The 19878-nt window shown below is 34.1% G+C and overlaps 1 protein-coding gene across 1 annotated transcript in view; it reads right to left on the bottom strand.

The window, feature by feature from the left end:
- ADGRL2 (adhesion G protein-coupled receptor L2) overlaps positions 1–19878 on the bottom strand; it is a 259736-nt gene that overhangs the window by 201894 nt on the left and 37964 nt on the right. The window contains exon 2 of the mRNA XM_045199417.3: positions 7768–7809. The gene's annotated coding sequence lies outside the window, so the exon portion shown is untranslated. The remainder of the gene's footprint in view (positions 1–7767; positions 7810–19878) is intronic.

Raw genomic sequence — 19878 nt, 5'->3', positions numbered from 1 at the left:
AGTATATTACTTCAAACTCAGCCCTTTCAGGCTGCTCAAGGGGACTTATTTTATAAGTACTTTTAGTAAAGTATTTGTGTAATGAATACATGAATACATTTAGAACAGGCAAAGGAGACCATGGATAATATTTAGTGTTTGTAACAGCCTTTTTACAAAGTGTGCATGGGTAGCAAAGACGGGACTGAAAGAGGTCATACTCATGTGCTAATTGAAGTTTCAGGGTCCTCCTGGCAGTTACATCTGAACACAGAATAAGTGATCCCTCCAGGAAGTGTCACTTGGGCAAGACCTCTACTCACACACTCTACCTCTTTGCCTCCATCCCAGGCCTGTGGAAGCATTCCACATTTTTTTTTTCCACTGGGAGTTCTATTGACTAATCTGAAACTCCAAAAAAAAAAATCAGGAATCATGTCATTATTTAATCTTCCTATATTATATAATGCTTGAATCTATAGACACAAAGCAAATATTTATTGAATCTATCAGTTTGGCAAGTTTTTCTTTTGTCCCCTAAGTACAGTCAGAAAGAGTGCCTCTGATTTCAAGTATGGACTAAGAGCAGAGTTGATCTCTAAGGACTGCCATTATTCGGTATTTTTAGAGTTATTTTTCCTATCTACGAGTAGATACAAAGACCCATTGCTTCAGCCTTGAAGCCTTTTGTATTTAAAGCAGGAAGAGCAGTATGATTTTTCTTTTCAGCATATAAAGTTGTCAATTTTTTCCAAGTGATAAGTACAGAAATTGTCTATGGTATTTTTGTATTTTCTCAGAACACAGACATATTGTAACATAAAATAGATATAGACCTTCAATAAGAAAATTCTTGAAATACATTGTTGCTGTGAAAAGAATCACCATTTTACTTCAAAAGAGTGTAATTAGATTTATTATTCATTAAGCACTGTGGTAATGGAAGGCATAGTTACAAACAGTGGACAAACGGCTGAAGTAAGAAGTTTTGGTTAAGCTGTCACATGAGTGTTAATAAACAGATGGTCAAATAAAAGTAACAGGTATCCATTATTTGTAAGATCAACTTAGAAACATATTAAAAATACCAGTTTCTAGCCCACATGCCTATAGATTCTTATTCAACAGATTTAGCCCGGGGCCTGAAAATCTGTAATATAAAAAATACTACCGAAAGTTCTGATGCACAGCCAGGTACAGGAACCATGCTGGGGATAAGAGGGGACTACAGAGCAGACTTCGTTGTCAACAACTTCACAATCAAGTGGCATGACTATGAATACTTGATTTAGAATGATGAAAACTGATGCTCACTGATCTATTTCAAGCAAGAAAAGCAAAGCCTAAACTAAGGTAGTAGTAGTGGGGGCAGAGAGTAAAGCAGATGTTTGAGAGACATTTTATGGGCAGACTTGATAGACAGGGTTGTCTCCTCTGAGAATTCTCTCCCTGGCTTCTCGACAGTGGTCTTCACCCAGTATCTTTACATGGTCTTCCTCTGTGTGTGTCCGTTCTAATCTCTTCTATTTCTTCTTTTAATTTTTAAATTTTTCAATTATAGTTTGTGTTCAATATTATTTTGCATTAGTTTCAAGTTGTCCTAATCTCTTTTTGTAAGGGCAGGAGTCATATTGGATTAGGGCTCACCCCAATGTCCTCATTTAACCTTAATAACTTCTTTGTAGACTAACTGCTACTAGTCATATTCTGGGGCTTTGGACTTCACGATGTATTTTGGTGGGACACAGCTCGGCCTGTGACATCTAACTAATAGATAAATTAAAATGGACCAGCCAGATCCTTAACATAGCATAAAATGCTCCATAATTGTTATGTTCTTCCCTTGAATTGCAGTCTCTTCCTCTTTTGTTAAGGTTATGCAAAATCTTACGTAAAAGTAACTGGAAAATAATACTACATACAGAATTGATTCTTGTAAGAATAACAGAGGTTAATTGTCTAAATACTGTTAGTTCTAAACCTTGCCATAAGAAATAATCTAAGGTAATCCATTTTACTTTGACGTGCCTCAGGAACAAATAAACCAGGAGAGAGAGGTAGATTCTGGTTAAGGCAGAGCTTAAAAAGAACTCACCCAGAGACTCTTTCTAATCCCCTTCCGCTGTGGTGAAAAAGGTATTAAAGTTATTATTCATCCAGTGCCTTCTATAACTATCCGCATGCAGGGAAACCATCTCCAAATTGAATTTTCTTTACAAAAGTGTCCTTATCAAGACTGTTTTGGTTGCAAGTTACAGAAACAACTCAAGTAAGCACAGGCAATTTACTGGTTCATGGACCCCCTAGAAAGTTTAATAACTAGAATTAAGTTTCAGAATCAGCCTTCCTTGGGATCCATCAGCCAATAAATTCTCACTTTGCCTGAGATTATATTCCGTAATTTCAGTTTTAAAGATTTTATTTACTTTTAGAGAGAGGAGAATGTAGGGAGGAAAAAAAAAAGGAGAGAAACACTGAAGAGCAAGAGAAACATCAATCTATTGCCTGTGGCGTACCCCCAACTGGGGACCTGGCCTGCAACCCAGGCATCTGCCTTGATTGAGAATGGAACGGGCGACCTTTCAGTTCACAGGCCAGAGTTTGATCTACTGAGCCACACCAGCCAGGGCTGAAATTCCAGTTTTAAAATGACTAGGACAGATTACGATAGAAACTGTAAGGAGTATCTGACATTAAGAGTATCTGGATATTCAGTGCTAACAAGAATGAAGCACTATTGGAAAATTTATCTATACACTCCTGGTAAGGGTATGAAATTGATGCTGTGTGCAACAGTTAGGAATTATCTAATAAACTAGGGCAGTTTCTCAACATTACATGATGGACATTTTAGTTCAGACAGTCCTTTGTTGTGGGGGTTGTCCTGTGTCTTATAGGATCTTTAGAGCCTCCCTTGCCTCTGCCTACAAGAAACCAGTCGCATTCCCCAAGTTATGAAACCAAAAACGTTTCCACATATTGACAAGTATTCTGTGGGAGCAAAATCATTCTGGATTAAGAGCCACTTGCCCTAGAGAAATTTTTATACATATCCACTTACACACGCTTAAAATGTTCATAGCAGCATGATGTGTAAGAGTCTGTGTAATGCGTAAAAGCCTAAAACAAAAACACTGGAAGCAACCCAAATAGCCATCAGTGTTGAAGAAGACAAATAAATTATGTTATAGAATGGAATGCTATTAAACAGTATAAACTAATGAATTATATTTATGGGCTGCAAATGGTTGAAACTTAGGAACTTAATTTTGAACAGAAAAGTGCCAAATACATATATTGGTATTTACATATAATTGCAAACATGTTAACCAAAGAATAGTATGTTTAGGGAATTCATATACACGAGATGAAATTACAAGGAAAGGAAAGGGATAGAGAAAATTTAGAATCATGTTTAGCTTTGAGTAAAGAGGGCTAAGGAATTTTAGAAGGGTAGACAGAGAGCTTGAAAGGTCACAGGGGAGTCAGATATGTAGGATCTGTTATTTCTTATTGTGTGTTAGCAGTTTCCTTTTTAGCTATTAAATACTAAAAAAAAATTTTCCATTTAAAAATGGGAAACAAGTATTTTAACTTTATAAAACAGGTAAAATAATTCAATGGCATATCAAAAATTTATTTCATCATTTTGATTTGTATATTTGAACAGATATAAAACAGTAATAAATTGGTTCAGAAGCCACCTTTGGATACTGCTTAGGAAAGTTTGGAGGTTAAAACAAAATCAATTAACCACTCATCAAGATAGACATCCTGTCTTCAAAGCAATGGCTACTAACAGAAAACATATTCAACTAACTGCTTTAAAAGCAGGGCTTTATATTATTTATTTTATTTTATTTTATTTTATTTTATTTTATTCTATTCTATTTTATTTGGATAATCTAGTGTCAGTAATCAGTGCATGAAGTGAACTCCCTCTTGTGAAAAGCCCATCAATTGTTTTTTGCTAATTAAATTGAATATCATTCTTGTGAAATGAACCAAAAAGTTTGTCTGAAACTGGAAATCCCAAAAGAGGTCTATACTCTTCAAGAACAAATGTATGCAATTTTAATTGAAGGAAAAGGAGAGCTTTTATTTTTTAAAAGCTTTTTATTTTTGCTTTTTAAAAAATCTTAAAAGTAATCAATCTGTTGGGCAATTAATTATGCTTCAATATTATTATCATCTGACCTAAAAATTGGCATTAGATATATTGGAAAATATTGTAGAATTTTAAACGGTAAATGTCAAAATGACTGTAGGCTACAGTTAACTCCAAAATGGAGTTTTGGTCATTAATGAAATAAGTAAACACATTTTCATATTTTGTTGTTGATTGACTAGATACTGTGACTGTTCACAGTAATATGCTTTCAGTCTTTGCTTATTAAATACAGCCAAAATTGGGAATGAGAGGAAAGATCTATTTTGTTGAAATGCAGATTAATTACATTGAGAAATTAGCTTTATTTAAGTAGTTGGCAGTTATTACTACTCTATTTTAAAAACTTGGTAATGCTAAAAAATTTTACTCTGTTTTAATGTTCAGCTGTAACAGATACATGCCAACAAAAAATATATCTACATTTCAATTCAGTTTACTTAGGAATTCAGAACTTAGGCTGTGTGCTAAAATTTGCACATTTACAAATAAAAATAAAAAGTTTGAATAAGCAGATGCTTTATTTAATCAATAATTTGTTATATGGACCTTGCTCTTGGTTATGGAGAAGATGTTCATTTTGTTTATTGGTTTTAAAACATCACAATATGTTACTTGTACTAAAGATGCTATAGAGTGGATACAAAAAATAAAATTATGAATTTTGATTGTCCCATATCAGATTAGCATCTTGGCAACATAAAATTATTAAAAATCTATATTTCCATATACAAATGCACGTAGGAATTTGGCTCCCCGCTCTTTCTAAAAGACTGATGCTAGATTTTCTCTCACACATAATGAACAGTGTTACTTCATTCAAATCAAATTGAGAAAATCTAGGTTAAATTTTAGGGTACATTTTAAAAATAAAAATATGGAAAGAATAATATCAAAACACACAATGCATAATCCTCTTTTACACAATATAATTTGGATGAGACTTTCAATATAAGTGAAATTTGCACATGAATGAAATTTCCCTTTATTCATTAAAACCTTTTTATCTTAACAACTCCAAATCTCACAGTAATAAATCATTATCTAATTCTCTATGTAGTACATTTAAGGATATATCATTTTATTGCAAAATCCCAGGGCTAGAAAAAAATTTAGATTTTATCAAAAATCTTCCAGTATAACTCTGATGTAACATTTCAGGAATTCTAAACAAAGTATATGAAATATCTTACTCAAAATCATACAACTAATCTTCAGTCCCTCATTTTTTTACTTCTGGGGAATAGGGGCAAACAGACTCTAACTTTTCAATGCATTCCTCTCTTGTGTCTCTCAGTTTCTGTAGTATTCCTTTTAGTTGATGAGCTAGACAATCAGACAACTAAGTAGTTGTGGAAGTGAGAATTTGGAAAGCAATACCGTGAATAGTATGAGATACTCCACTTTTATTATAACAATACACGTTTTCTCACTTGTGTTCAGTACCATCAGATATGGAAAGGTGCCTGTTAGAGCAGTCCCTCTCCCCGCCCCTGGCTTCTTCTAAAGTTGTCAGCTTGTTTCCAGATAAAGTTGCTGGACCCATGAGATATAAATGCAATTTATACTTTTATGGTAAATTTTCACCCTATAATTCATTACTCTTGGGACGAAATCTTTAATCTCAGAAATATTCTGTTAGTTGCACTATATATGTTTACTATTAACTTTTGGGTTTATTAACATTACCTAATGACTTGTAACATTATTTTAGGCTAAAGGCAATTACTGTGCTAACATTTCTTTATACTTAGCCAGTTGTCTATTGTCTTAATTTCTTTTGAAGTTGAATTTTAAAATAATTCTGTACATTATAGTTACAGAGATGACAACTGATTATATATGAGTAAATAATACAGTAGAATTTAGAGTAAAGTTTTCTGTTATTATTAAGTAGTTTAATCTACTAATTTAAAGTGTGGGTTTATTTTAAAAGTTCTACTAATATGTTTTTGGCTATTTCTAGCTAGACCTTTTTGTTCTTCTGAAAAAAGTTCATAAAATAACAAAGTTGCAGATATTTTATTTTAGTTTTTAATTTTTTTCACATGTATGCCTGAAAAGTATGCAGTACTTTTATAAAGGAGTAAAATTAATTAAAGTAATAACTTTAGTTTCACTTTAAATCTTTCATTTTTTTATTCAATTAATTTTTATTTTATATTTTAGTTTCTTCTGGGATTAGGATTTTTCAAAAAGTGTATAAGGTCATTTTGATTATGAAATTGGTACAAAGAGCTATTTCCTGAATTTTGTTTATACCCGTATTTTGCCATGTATAACATGCACTTTTTGCCCAAATTTCTGAGGGAAAAATAAGGACGCACATCATACCTGAAATACCTTGTATTTATTCTTGTGTTTTGTGATTATTTGTTATAAAATTTCTTGTACCATAATATGTTCAAAAATAAATGCTAAAATTCCTGTATAATGCAAAAAATAAAGATCTTAGTATAAATACATAAAAAAATTAAAAGATTTTTTCCTAAAAGTTTGGCCAAAAACAAGGATGAACATTATACCTAGCAAGATATAGTATGTAGTTCATTCATAATAAATATACTATTCCAAAGAGCCCATTATTCAAAAAAATGCTTTTGTTTTGATTAGAAGACTAATACATACTTAGTATAGGAAATTCAGGGGGAAGAAGGAGCTGAGACTACCACGATACCCATATTCCTACTGTTCTGTGTGTTTCTATGGGTCTTTCTTCCAACCCTGCAGTATGATCCCAATATTCTCTCCCCCCCATGCACAAGCACACATGCAAATAACAGGTACTGACTGTATTTGGTGCCCTGCTTTTTCACTTAGCATAGCACTTTTGATGATTGGATTATTTCAAAGTGACTTTTTTTCCTACAATGAGAAATTCCTTTTTCATATATAGCATATCTCTTAACAACTGCTGGGGGGTGGGGAGGGAATTCATGGGGCACTTACTGAGCAGTATCATTTTGCATTGCCTTTTTCCACTCAATAAAATTAATTTTCATTGTTATTTGAATTGTAAATACGTGATGGTTAAAAACTAAAATTAAATATTACCTTTTTAAGTCATAAAGCAGACAGGCAACAAAACTGTGTTTAGACAAAATCATGCAGTAGCTAACTTGCTTAGAAGTTAAGATATATGTTCTTAAGTTCACAGATGCTACAAAGCCCTGGTCAAATATAAATTACAACCAGTTTTTACGTAATAGTAAAAGTTCCAAAAGATTCTTATTCACTCACTCACTCTCAATATGTATCACAGACATGCTTTTTCTTTCTGCTCACAGAATGTAAACCACATTTATTTGTATATCTGTGTATATTTTAAAATAAATTATCCCAGACAACAAAATGTTGAATATACTATGTTCAACTGCAATCCACCAGAGAAAGCAAAACCTTATATTCCCTCCAAAGAGCTTCTAGCATACTTGGTGAGCATTTTGAAATGATTATGGAATTTGAATGCAACATCTATTTATTTTAAGAATATAAGCTACCTTATAATTATCAGATCACTCAACACATTTAACAGTGATATTCCACTTCTGTTATAACAATTCACTTCTTTTCTCATTCATGTTCAGTACTATCAAATATGGAAAGAGCTCTTTACTTACCATTCTGGAAAGGATGAAATTTATCATTGTGCCATAAATACCCTGGAAAGCAAGGAGAATATCATTTATTATACTTCCATCCACAGGGATTCTAACTGCCAAATGTAATGCATCAGCAGCAAAACAAAAATGAAGTAAATCTATTGCAGAAAACACAAATTAGTGTTCTAAGAAGATTTGAATGTGTATTACATGACTTTGGACACAGCTACTTTAGAATTAAGCTACTTTTGTGATAAGTACTTTCAAAGTCAAGAATAAAACATTTTATTCTCCATAAAAAAATATTATAGGATGAAGAAAATATTGTCAATAGCTCCTTTTCCTTCTCCCCTTTAGCTCTGTGGGGTTTTGTATTGATAGACGTGGACAGCTGGGTCGTATGTCAAACTCTAAGGGAAAACTGAGGGGCAGCCTACCCATTGCATCCATGTACATATCACTTAATTTTCTGTTTAGAATCTTGAATTAAAAATCTGAAGCAAAAGCTGAGAAACAAAATTAGGAGTCCAAGCTCCTACTTTTCCACAATAAATAAATGTTAATAAAGAAACACTCATTTTTCTTATTCTGTTTATTATAAACAAGGCTTTAGTTGCATCACATGAGAATTAAAACAAAGTTGTATTTTGAAATGGTATTTGTTATTGACTTGATCATTTTTAAAATTTTAAATTAGTACTTATTTTCATAACTAATAATTAGTACAAAATAAGCTCAGTAGTTCTGATATAAAGGAATGTGTCGAGATTAAGAAAATATGCTTTTCTTTTATCTTGATAATTAATGATTTTAAATAATTGTCATTTTCTGTTTCTTTATTTTTAAGTACGATAAACTTATTTTAGAGAAAAACATACTGAGTTCATCTCGCTCTGCCAAAATTAGATGATAGCTAAGGACATTTAATAGGTAACATACACAGAAAAGGGATTTGCCCCAATTTTTGGTGATGACACTTCAGATCCTTCAACATTATTTTCAGGTGAAGTATTTTGAATAAAAATTATAGTGTGTTAATGTAATTTAAATCATTATAATGATTATATTTCAGAAAGATAATATTTCTGCAAATAAAAACTAGTGAAAATTTCATACTACATATACTGATGGTTACAAATTTACTGACTTTTTGCTGGAGAATAAAATTAGGATTTGAAGTGTATTCTACTTAAGATTTTCACGAAGAGAATATCTTATTTTTTGGATAGTTTACTCTTGAAACACTTGAATAGTAAATATGGAAGTCTGAAGTTCTGGAATATTTTAAGAATTCTCCGCATAAGCATAGTTTCTTTTGAGGAAACTATTTTTCATAGTTAATCATAAACATTAATTTATTTCGAACTTTTGTATTTATTGATTTTTAAATGAAAGAATCTTAATGGTAAAAAATTAAACTTAAAAATACTTTATTGGATGTGTTTTCTATTCCTAAATAATTATTAATAGAACATTTGATATTACAACTCATATTTATAATTTCTAATGGCTAAAAAATATTATCAAAATATTTTTAAGCACCAGCTCCTGAAGAGGGCAGCACGTTCTAGATATTATCGAATTCCAAGCTCAAACATGACAGCTTTGGCTTTAATACACTTTTTTTTTAAGAACCAGAGGGAAAAAATGGATGTTTTTTATACATGTCTACTCCCATGATACAATAAACCAGCAGAAATTCTAGGCAGCTGCAGACCAAGGTCAAAACTGTATTTGATTATTAAAAGAGAACACTCAAATTAGACACCTAAAGCAATGTATTTAGAAAGGATATAACAAAATACTAGTAAGAAGACTTTCCATGAGATATGTGTTTTAATACCGTAGACAACTTTTCCTATTGGCAGTGCACTGTTAAAACTATTAAAGGGGTTAGATTTAATTATCTCACTTCTTGCACATTTCATCAGAATCGCTATGGTAACATTCAGTTGCCTCAGCAGCAATGCACACTTTAATCAGATATTTCCTCCTCATTTCTTTATGAGCCAAGACTGCGTAGTCAAATTTACAACCAAGTCCTGATGTATATGCTAAAGCTTCTTACAATTTAATGGGCAACTTTCCTCCACCCACACATACAAATATTTTCAGAGAGGCTTGTATTTATTGGACAAGTATTAGACCTGATAAGAATATGTATTTGGACTTTCCTACTTCATTTTTTTCTTTTGCTATTCCTGCCACCTTTCCTCCATCAGAAGGTTTTTTTTCCCCCAATTCAAACACACTCCAACAAATCACAACTATGGGTCATCTGACCTCAACAGGCAAGCCAACGAGTGAAGGAAGAAGCAACCTCCAACATTCAAAACCAACCCTCAAAAAGCCACCTGAATTGTTTACCTTTTATCTGAATACACATCAAAGAGGCTTTTTCTATTTCTTGAAAGCAGCAAGAGAAAGAAGGATTATAAATGAAGACGGGGCAAAACCTGATAGAGGAGGGTGACTAGAGCATATTAAACTTAAATGGAGGGCCAAGTATGAAGATAATTTGGTCAAGCCTCAGTAATGCCATTGCAATTTTTTAAGTTTAATTGAACTGAGGAGTAGCAGATTATGTTCAAAATGTGGTTATTGAAAAGCTCATTTCTCATTCATTATGAAGTTTGAAAGCCATAGAACTTTAGGAGTATTCTTATGTAAAGATGACAGCAGTGTTTTAGAGAACTAAGACAAATGGTAGAAGTCCGGAGAAGTGGATTCCAGCTGTGTATGAAGAAAAGCTCCAAACAATTCAAAGTGTGTCAACAATGCCACAAGGTAGGAAGCAGCAAGTTCTTCCGACTAGGCTTATTCCATGATCTGTTTGCATATGAACTCTTTATTTTCTGTTGCTTGAATTCTGGGACAAGATTATAGAAAATATAGTAGAACCACTCCACAAATTTAGATCTGAGAGTTAAGATAAGTCACTTCTGAATGAATTTTTCCAGTACCAGTGTTTTATGTCAGTATGGAAACCTGGCCATGATCTGCAAACAGCATATTCAGCAGCAAATTTGCAAATCCTCCTCAGAGACTTGGCAAAAGGAGAAAACCAAACAGTTCTTAGTGAAGAGTTGTCTAAAACCTCCAAGGAACATGTACATTGGTCCTAATTGGCATTCTCTCAAGGGCTCCGTAGATGCCAGGGGATGACTAGAGGAGAAGAATGGGTTCCCCTCTCTGTCTTGACTTAGCTCTTCTACCTAAAAGCGGAGAGCTGCCAGACAGCGTGGGCACCACTGTGAGACTGGTTCTCTGGAGAAAAGGAAGATTTTGGCACTGTCCTTGAACTCTATTTTCACTTAAGAAATAGTAATTGCTCAATTAAGTGCCCAGAGTTTTCCTTCTGTACCCACAGAAATCAAAAGTTGAAGAGAAAATTGTACATCGTGTGGGAATGCTCCTCTTCGGCAAGATTGTCAAATAAGATGAATTATCGAATTCATAAGATGATTGTCAAATTAGTTGTAACTAATTTGAAGATTCTATATATATGAGGAAATTGATTGATTCTTGAGTCAAACTAATGTGCATTTTTTTGTGTGCCACAAGATTCTATGGAGTTCTGGTGTGTGTTAGAAATAGTATTTTTACTTTGTTTGGTTTTGACGCTTTCTTCTGTGATTTCACTCTTGAATCACATTGAAGAACCAAGGGAAGGTCTTGCATGACATCAAACCTTAATGTCCTCCAATGTTGTTTGGAGCTTCAGATCTTTTGAAGAGTGACTCTCCCAGAAGCATCTGTTTCTATCTAAAGAATTGATAGCTGGTTTTGCAATAACGAGAAAAGCTACCTTTTACTGTCAAAGAATAAGGGACATGAAATACTTTGTTAACGATTTTGTCTCCTGCCCATCCTGGTCAGATCTTTTCATTAACTTATGTTGTTTAAAATTCCACCTGCTGAGATTTTGCTGGCAAATGGTCTTGAAACTTGTTTCCAAAATGCTCACTCACAAATGCTTTTTCTAGCCAATTCCATTTGGTTGGCTGTGCTCCAACACAGTATCTGGTGAACACAAACATTAGCTAGAGAGAAACAGAAACTTCCGTGGCACCCTGGAGGAACTTTTTGATCCAAAAGACACTACTAGTAAACTAAAGTGTCATTGCAAATTCATGAACGTTTCCTTATGTCACGAATAGCAGCAGTAGCAGGAAAGGACTGCATTTGTGCAATGGTTGTTCCACGTGTGTAAACCTAGTCCCCAACTTGAGATCAAAGACTGCCTTCAATCAACAAGTATTTATTTAGTGCCTACCATGTCTAAACTTAAGGAGTCGGAAAAGGAAAAATAAGAGCTATTTGAAAATTCTGGTATTTGTTGAATGAGTGAAGAATGTCATTGATAGTCTATAAAAACACTTGCAATGGTCTATGTGATTGTGAAATTGACATGAAACAATCAAAGCGCACTATCGTGTATTTGTCTTGTCTCTATCGGTTAAAGTGTTTAATCTATTTCATGCCACAGAAAGTTATATTTTAATATCACTTCCTTTATTTACATAGTGTGAGCAACAACAAAGCACAAATCATGTATCTTTATCCAGCATGGTCCTGCACACCTACATCTACCCATTTGCACTTCTTGCCTGTGGAACTTCAGGTATTTTACTGAACCATTATTGCTCTAATTGTGAACTTAATGAGGGCAGGGAAAGTCTGCATTTTTGTTTGCATTCTGGCCAGTGCAACAGGGCTGCATAAACAATTGTAAATATTCAGAAAATGATTAGTCAATGAATAATGAATGAATAATAAGTGAAAATAAAATGACGTTGATCTAAATGCAAGAAGTATTCAGCAAAGGTAGTGTGGCGTGAAATGGTCTGAGTTTGTTGGAAGATACGGGACTTAGCAAGCAGGAAGGAAAAAAAGTATAAGTCTAGTGGAGTTAAGAACATGAGCAAAGGGATTGCTTCAGATGCAAAAATATTAATGAAGGGGTTTAATTTTTCTTTACAGGACTATATAGATTGTGTTAGGGGTTAGTGGTTTTATTTGGTTTAGATTAATGGATGTTGTGGAACAGTGTTTCTCAAACTTCAATTTGCATATCTGGGGATCTTGTTAAACAGCAGACTGTACTAGGCCTGGATTGAGTTGTGAGATTATCTATTTCTAACAAGTTCCAAGGTGATGGTGCTGGTGTGATACTTTGAATTACAAGACTACAGCATCCTTAAAGCTACACAGGATCATCTGGCTTTGATGCAGCAGACATTTGAGAACAACTTTATGTTCTCAGGCATTTATAGATGATGAAAACTGCATTTAGGAATATTAGTGTGTCAACCTCATAGAAAGTATGCTAAAGAAGGGAGAATGTGGATATAGAAAAAGCAGCTGGGAGGCTGTCTTACACTTTATCTGAATATTTCACAGGTTTGGTGCTCAATTACTTCTTGATTGATTAGTTTATGTGGACATGGTTAATTCAGAGGCACTTTCTCAGTGGAATAATTGTGGGTCCAGCGACTCTTTGAAAACAAGTCAAGTTTAGGTAAAACACACAGGAAACACAGGAATGTTCTTCCCCTCCTTTCCATCTGGAAAAACCATATTCATTCTTAAAAAGACTTGAAATGTTAGTGTTGGGAACCGCCCTGCCTGGTTTCAGAGGCTATAACCCCCATGGCTGAGTCAGAGTTGGGACCATAAGCCGTGAAGGAGACAAAGCTTATCTCCCTGGCAGAAGTGCCACCTCTGCCCACTTCACCCTGCTTGGCCTGAGCTTGGCCAGTTAGCCAATGACGGGTAAGAATCCTCAAGGGAGGATCAACCTAAGACAGGCTCTGGTCACCAGGGATAAGCTCGCAGGGAAGGACTCGGGGGGCTGTGGAAAAAGGGGGTGATGGACCCTCGGCCCCTCGGCTTTGAAATATCCTGAGTCCTCATTCTGTCTGCAAGAAGTCTCCTAATCTCTTGGCTGCTTTACTTCCCTGTCTGACTAGAGCCTGAAGCGATAACAGAGGGCGGTGCAGTCCTGTCCTGGGAGGGGCGGATTCCCTGGGGAATCAGGCCTAAGGAAAATACTACATTCCTGTGAAACCTACTTAATCTGTACTCTCAGTTTAAAAGATAAGGGTCCAGACCTGAGATGAGTCTGGCACCTAAAGTTTTATGTCCCTCTAACTAACTGGCTGTAACTCAGAATAAGCCCTCAAGGTTCTCTGTAAATCCTGTATTGTTTAACCCTTACTGGCTGACAGTGATTGATGAGCCTTATCTGCATTCCTATGTGAATGAACCTAATAAAAGCCCCTGGAGGGAAAGGCTCTGGGCCCTTCTCCTTTGAGAGATTGGCCATCTTTCCTCCCCAAGCAGATCATGTCTTGGTAGACTTATTCTTCATCCATGGCAGACCGGGGGGCAGCGTTAAAGCCCCCGACATGTTAGCTCTTCTGTTCTTATCTTACTATATAATTGTAATTATGCCTTCAATATACTTCTCAAAATCTGATCTGATTAGATCATAATGATGATAATAATTAGCAATAGTTGTCCAGCTAGTGTTTTCTTTGAATGTTTATTATATTAGCGGTGCCAAGCGAATTGCTAAGTTTTATAATTAAATTCTTACAACAATATTGTGAGGAATACTGCTAAGATCATCTCCATTTTTACAGATGAAAAAAAGAGTGCTTGTATGCTTTAATGTGATGTCAGCCACACATTAAATATGTTTATTCCAAGAGTGATCAGTCAACATATGTTCTAAGAAGTTGCTGATTTCTTAATGTAGCTTCTATTTTTGCTTGTTAGCTTGGTTGTTGTTCCTTGATCCCCCACAAGTGTAATAATGGCTAAAAATTAGTGTTTCCTGTGTCCTGGGTATGACTTTAAGCAATTTACATGTGTCATATCATTTAATGTTCATGTAATCCTATGATTTGGGAGACATTACCCTTATTTTGCACATAAAGAAAACAAGGCATAAAGGGAATAAATAATTTGTCTAAATTTTCATAGGTATTGAGCAGAACTGTGTTTTGAACCCACTGCAATGTGTTACTTATCTACCTTATCCTTAGTAACATGGAACTCTGGGTGTTTTCTTAAATGGACACTAAATTTCCTCAAATCATAATATTTGTGAAAAGTTAACTTTCTAACAAATTAAGAAAGACTCTGTAAAGTTCATGAAGCCTTATTGTCCTTTCTTGGACTCTGTCAGCACAGCACAGTGCCTGACCCGCAGAAATCCCCGTGGGCTGGCAGAAGTTAGATAGGAGGCAAATTCTTTCTGATGCAAGGTCGGCAACTCTCAGATAACCTGGGCTCTCATATGCTTAGCCTCTGCACTTATACTCCAAATCCTTCATACCACAACTCAATTTACTAAAAGAATAAAGAGTATTCCCCCAAATGGAAAGGCATATTTAAAAGATAGTATCCTTTAGACTTTCTTTGCCTTTAGGAAAGATGGCCAACCTCTTTTACTAGTGATAAGAATAATAATGATGATCTTCCAGATATGAAATGCCAGATATAACAAAAATTATTTGATTGACCAACTAGAGATCAAATAAAAGTGAAATATTTAATTTATTCTACTACATGAGTTTAGTATTCTAAATTATTAATATTTAAATTACACATTGCCAAGCTTGATATAGCAATGTCATAATTTCTGAAATTACATACTTTCTTAACTATTTTATTTTTTATTTATTTTTATCATTTTTTATCATTCTGTAGTTGTCCTGATTTTTTTCCCCCTTTGACCTCCTCCACCCATCCTAACCCCCACCCCCACAGTCAATTCCCACACTGTTATCCATGTTTGTGGGTAATTCATACATGTTCTTTGACTAGTCCCTTCCCTTCTTTCCACTATTGTCCCCCTCCCTCCCTCAGTCTGTTCCATGTTTCCATGCCTGTGGTTCTAGTTTGTTTGTTAGTTTATTTTGTAGGTGATATCATATGGTATTTGTCTTTCACCGCCTGGCTTATTTCACTTAGCATAATATTTTCAAGTTCCATCCATGCCATTGCAAAAGGTAGGAGTTCTTTCTTTCTTTCTGCTGCATAGTATTCCATTGTATAAATGTACCACAATTTTTTGATCCACTCATTTACTGGTGGGCACTTAAGCTGTTTCTAGCACTTGGCTATTGCAAATAGTGACGCTATGAACATCATCATATCAATAGATGCTGAAAAAGCATTTGATAAAATCTAGCACCCACTTATGATAAAAAACATGAAGCAAAGTGGGAATTGAGGGAGGATACCTCAACAAAATAAAAGCCATATATGAGAAACCTATAGCCAACATTATACTTAATGGGTAAAAATTAAAAGCTTTCCCCTTAAGATCAGGAACAAGACAAGGGTGTCTGCCTTCACCACACTAATTCAACATAGTACTGGAAGTTCTAGCCATAGAAATCAGACAAGAAAAAGAAATAAAGGGCATCCAAATTTGAAAGGAGGAAGTAAAACTGTCATTTGCAAACAACATGATAGTGTACATAGAAAATCCTATAATCTCCACCAAAAAACTACTTGACCTAATTAGTGATTTTGGCAAAACAGCAGGATACAAAGTCAATATTCAGAAATCAATGGCATATTTGTACGCCAACAATAAAGTATCACAAAGAGAAACGAAGGAAAATTTCCATTTATTATAAAAACAATAAAAATAAAATACCTAGGAATAAATTTAACCACAGAGGTAAAAAACCTCTACTTGGAAAACTATAGAACACTGAAGCAAGAAATTAAGGAAGACACAACTAAATGGAAGCATATTTTGTTTTCATGGATTGGAAGAATTAACATCATTAAAATGTCCATACTACCCAAAGTTATCTATAGATTCAATGCAATTCCCATTACAATACCAATGGCATACCTCACAGATCTAGAACAAATATTTCAAAAATTTATATGGAACTGAAAAAGACCCTGAACAACCTCAGTAATCTTGAAAAAGAAGCACAAAGTAGGAGGGATCACAATTTCCGATATCAAACTATATAAGGCCACTGAAATCAAAACAGTCCAGTAGTGGCATAACAACAGACACACTGATCAATGAAATACTTTCATATTTCATTTTAAAGAAAATTATCCAATTTCCCTGAGTATACCAATATACTTTTGGGTAAATCCATCTTGATAGCACATTCAAGCCCCACTCCATAAATGTACCTGCTGTTCTAATTTTGGCTGTGTCTGTGGCACACCAAGACATCTTTAACATTAAATAGACTCAGTGATATCTGCAGCCAATTCTAGGATTCTTCTCATGCATGGCTATTCTTGCTGGAATTCACTTTAAGTTCATGCAGGCAAGGAAAATTGTAATCTATTATTTGGCATGCTATTTGAAAATAATTTTATTATACTGATGTCAGTAAATATAAAATGTTACCTGTGCACATACCAATTTCACCAGCTTTCTGTCCCTAGGGAAGTATCATAATTTTCTGTTTTGATAATATTCATTGATATTTTAATACCTGTTATAGCTATCTGGCTCCTTCTTATAAAATTATATAGGAAAGTCTTTGATATAAAACAAAAAACAGAAAACCACCACTACAACCATAGTACAAAACCTCTGAGAGGTCTTGTTTTCACTGTAACACCCATGAAATATAATTATACTTTTTCATTATTATTCCACTTTATTTTTGAAAGAGGATGGAGGAGACACCTCTGCATTCTATACCACAGATTGTAATATAAAATTTTACTAAATATAAAAGTTTTTAAAAATAAACTAACCTGAAAACTATTTTAGTATTATGACAAAATCTCATGGAAGATATTGAATTGAAATGTCAAAATTATTTTCTTAGTTTTAAACAATTTTAAGTCACAAAAATATTGCAACTACAGTAAAAATGATATTTTTCCTGAATTATTTGAGTGTAATTTTCTAACGTCATGGCCCATTACTCCTGAATACTTTAAAATAATTTTCTTACAAACAAGGAAATTTTTATTTATAACTGAAATACAACCATAAAAATTAGAAAATTGATACATCACTACCAGATAATCTTCAGACTACATACAAATTTTGCTATTTGTCTCAATAATGTTCTTTATGGCAAAAAGATCTAGTTTAGAATCAAGCATTGGATTAAGTTATGTCTCTTTAATTTCTTTGAATCTGAAAGATTTCCTTATTTTTCCCATGATTTTCATGGATTTGACATTTTTGAAGATTACAAATTAGTTATTTTGTAATATGTTATTTGCATTAGGTTTGTTCTAGTTACTCACTATTAGATTCATGTTGCTGTCTTTGGCAGGAAAATACAATAATGACTCAGTATTCATCCTAATACGTCCTATCTCTTGGCACATCACTTGGGATGTTAATCTTGATCTCATGATCGCTGCAACATTATCCTGTTATTCTCCTTTTTATAAGTATATTGTGGGGAAGTACATTAACATTCAACTTATTTCTTTATTTATATCAATGTGGACTCATGAATATCCATTTTATCCAAAGGGTTATAATTTATTCTTACCGTTATTCACTCTGATGTTCAAATAGTCTCAGATATGGCCAGTGTACCCCGTTATCTGACTTTTTCTTTCTTTGACACAGCCCTGGCATTGTTTGAGTACTTCCATACTTTTGGCAGAATAAGATATTATAGGCTCATTTTGTATTTCATGCCTCAGCTCTGGAATCAGCTATTTTCCCAAGGAGTTCTAGGGACTTTTTGTTGAGAATAGTATTTAGAAACCAAAATCTGGGAGGCAAGTGTGCCCCTTGTTTGGGGGTGTGTCATTGTTCTCGGGATCTGGAACCAATGAAATATATGTATGAAAAAATTCATCTGTCTATCATCTATCTATCTATCTATCATCTGTCTATCTATCTATCTATCTATCTATCCATCTATCATCTATCTATCATCTATTTATCCATCTATCTGATCAGGAGTTCACACTGATCTTTATGCCCAAACCAATTCCACAGAATTCATTGTACTTCATCTCTTTTTATATTCGTAACTATTTCCTCCAACAATGAAAACCTTATCTTCCAATTATCTCTTATATGTTTACTTATTCAAGCCCTGACTGGTGTGACTCAGTTTGGTGGACACAGCCCTGCAAAGCCAAAAGTTGCCTGTTCGATTTCCGGTACAGGCATGTGGCCTGGGTTTGGGATTTGGTCCCAAACCAAATGTGTATGTATGAGTAGGTATGTATGAGAAGCAACTAACAGATGTTTTACTCACACATCAATGTTTCTCTCCCTGTCTTTCTCCCTCCCTTGCCCTCTCCCTAAAAATAAATAAATAAAATCTTTTAAAAAACACGTTTACTTACTTGATCCACCTCCTTGCATATAACCAATATCCTACAGCTGCTAACGCTCTAGCCTCTCCACACAGCTGTCCTTCTCACCCTCCTTGAATTCCCACACTGCTCTTTAGGCCGCAGAAGCCTTCCCATCCCACAGCCGCTATGGAAGCCTCCGTACCTGTTCCCACACAATGGGTTTAGGACTAAATTGTTCAGGAAAGAAAGGGAAGGAAAAAATAAATAGGGTGGAGAAAAGGAAGATAAAAAAGAAGAAGAGAATGAGAAGAATTTGAGATATTTTTAAAGTAGCTTACTTGTCTGCTGGGTGGATTCTGATGCTATTGCCTTCGTATTTAATTGAAAATTTCTTTTTATTTGAGAAACTAAAACAAAATAATAAGTCTATTTTAACTAACTAGATGTCACATGTTTGACAAATACTTATTGAGTGCATACTCTATTCTGTATAATAAATTTTAGTAAAAACCCAATTAACTGCAGTTCATAATTAATCAATATATTTTACTTACTTGTTTTTCAGGGAAATTGGCCAATTATATGAAATCACATCCAAATTGAAGATTTATTCAAAACAGTGTCAGTCATAAAGCCTGTATGAGTTTTGCTGTAACTCCCATGACTTAAATAATATACTGTAAGCAATGGTATTCAGAATTATGGCCCTAAAAACGAATGTGAAACTCAGCTACAATAGAAATATTGCCAAGCTCACTACAGACTTTTAAGATATCATTTCAACAAATATAATTTTATTCAGTTAGTTGTAAAATTATATTCCCCAAACAATTTCCAGTTTATTTA

This window comes from Desmodus rotundus, chromosome 3, assembly GCF_022682495.2.
Source record: "Desmodus rotundus isolate HL8 chromosome 3, HLdesRot8A.1, whole genome shotgun sequence".
In the NCBI taxonomy this organism is placed as follows: Eukaryota; Metazoa; Chordata; class Mammalia; order Chiroptera; family Phyllostomidae; genus Desmodus; species Desmodus rotundus.
The sequence above is the reverse complement of the archived record's forward strand: the minus strand, read 5'-3'. Positions and strand labels throughout refer to the sequence as shown.